Genomic DNA, 2831 nt, shown 5'->3' on the forward strand with positions numbered 1-2831 from the left:
AATTAAATTATAACAAACATGGTTCACATGCTTACAAAAGTATTCATCTACATCAGTCACTTGCAAAATATTCATTTATGATACAAACAGTTAGAATACGCGAGATAACTAGAACAATTACATATGTAGGATCACATTAGGCAACAAAAAACTTACAATAAGTTTCATTAAAGGAGTTCAAAATTTTTGTCATTTAGACAAACAAAAAGATACAACCCTAAACAAAAACATTACATACATCTTTGATACACTTTGGTTTACATCGTTTGCACTTTTTAATACACGGAAAGGATACCAATGACAACAAACATCAATGCAATTATAACTTTCATAAGGAACTTTAAATCCTCATAATTTCGTTCTTCATCTCCTCCATCGATTCTCTTTCAAAATATTCTCGATCGAACTCTTCAACATCCATTTCATCAACCCATTTTAAACTACTTAAGTTTGTGCACGGTAAGATTTCATGGACATCAATAAAATATTCTTCCACGACTTTGTTCTCTATGACCGGTGAACACCACACATTATTAATCACAATAACAATAAGTTTTACGCAATCCGACACCTCTCGAGCTTGAAGCTTGACTTGAATTCATCTTCTGCAACAAAGCTATAATAAGGTTATTATCAACTACCAGAAACTTCATTAAAAGTAATATGAACTTATCTCTGTATGAAAAAAATGTATTTCACCTTACAAAAATGGATTCTAAAAAATTACCTGGATATAATCCATACACCTGATAACGTTTGGGTATTTCTGCACTTCTTCATTAGAAATATGACTCTATCAAGAAGCAACGCAAAATGACAATAAAAAAAAAGGTATGAAGAACCGAGATTGTAGTGCCCCTACATTCACAGTAGTAACAACAATACCAAAAAAAATAAACTCCATTGAGAATCTAAAAGCATGATTAAAGACGAGCATGGCCGATTGACAAACTAAACCAAAAAGAGATTCATGAAAAATAAGTTAAAAAAAAACAAGCCAAACAACTCAACACAGACATGTTCCTTAAACTAAATTCCATGAGGATGATCAAAAGAAATATTTGAAAACAGATATGGATGAGACTGCTTCCCTAAAATAACCAAAGCATATTACTAGATGAACAAACATAACATCACATGAAAGTAATAACAATTAAAACAACACTGTTTACTATATTGAAAATAAATATATTACCTAAGTGAAATATTTAGCATATTCAGCTGCCGAATTACTTGTTCAGCTCACGAAAAATGGGCTCATTTGCTTTTAGTTCACCTCCAAATATCAAGGAATTCCACTTCCATTTACAAAGAGGTATAGAAAATCTTCCGAATTACTAAAATAGAAACCACGCAAAATGACAAACAAATAAGATGACTAAAAAACGGCTCGCATACATGAAATCGTGAATTCTTTTTTGTACTATAACAGAGCAAAGTAACAAGCAATTAATCAACATTTCAACCTATATTTCTAGTTTTTGAGCTCGAAGGAAGGCTAACTAGGTGTAGTCTTTCGGTCATAGTTCTGAAATAAATTCTTTTTAACACTCATAGCTATCTGCAATGTTAAAATTTTGCCCATAAATTTGAGATTGTAGCAACTTATAATATAAAAAATGCATTCCTCATAATTTTGTGATAAATTACTTGCTTCTCGTGATCTTGCATTCGTAAATATGCGTTTCTGACCAAAAAAATCCATAGCTCTTTTCTTCTTTTCAGTCCAGGTTTCTTCTCTTGATCTTGCATTGGTAAATATGCAATCAATTTTTTTTCCCTGAGTCTGTGTGATTCGGAGCCTGCAATTTGTGGAGACCCTTCCATGAACTCTTCCCAAACCAGATTTATATATTTTGGCGTGATCACAGAAATCATGAAGAAATATAAATTTCGGCTTACCAAATTGAAGTTTCTTAGTCTGATCAAAGAAATAAAAAAGAAAAACCCTTGCGCATGAATGATCGGATAAAGGAGAAAGTTCCTTAAAGTTTAGACAATGGGAGGGAGAAGAAGACCGTAGAAGAAGGTGCGATAGAAGGAGGAAGAAGCTCCTCGACAAACGATCGGAGGAAGCACGCTTGCGAGCTCTCCCGAATAAATGAATGAGGTGGCGAGCTCGGGAAGGAGGTGGTCGAAACGACGAATGAGCGTAAAAGACGGGAGGGAGACAAAGTGGTATAAAGTTTATGAAATTATGTTCGGGGTGGTAAATTAATAAATAAAAAATTTAGATGTTGGATAGGTAAATACATATATTTTTAGTGTTATATAGGTAAAAACTTGTATAAAATGATACAACTAGCATCTATAAGAAAATATAAAATAGAGATGAAAAATTAAAACCTTTGTGGAAAAAAGTTTTAAGTGCGGACTTTAATAATATATCACACCTAAAAATACATTAAAGTGGAACTGCAGAGTTTATTGGAGTGAAACCGTGATGTTTATTGGGATATTAATTTTAATTGCGTCGAAGTAACCTCTCAATAATCTCTAATATCTCCCCAATAACCTCCGCGGTCACATTCCAATAATCTTCAGTACCCTCAATAACTTGCAATAACCCAAATAAACTCTAAGATTTCACTTCAAACCCCTAATAACTCCACATAAACCCTAAATAACGTGCTAATCACATTTGCATTTCAGTTTAATAACTCTCAAATAACCTCCGAACTCTCATGTAAATTTTTCTCACATTTGTGGAAAAAAAGACCTACGCAGCGCTATATCCGTCAGAGAGATTATTTAGAAGGTATTAGGAGATTATATCCGTGTTATAACTCTGTAACATGTAACTTATACATATATATATATATATATATATA

Source organism: Phalaenopsis equestris, unplaced genomic scaffold (genome assembly GCF_001263595.1).
Source record: "Phalaenopsis equestris unplaced genomic scaffold, ASM126359v1 Scaffold000297, whole genome shotgun sequence".
In the NCBI taxonomy this organism is placed as follows: Eukaryota; Viridiplantae; Streptophyta; class Magnoliopsida; order Asparagales; family Orchidaceae; genus Phalaenopsis; species Phalaenopsis equestris.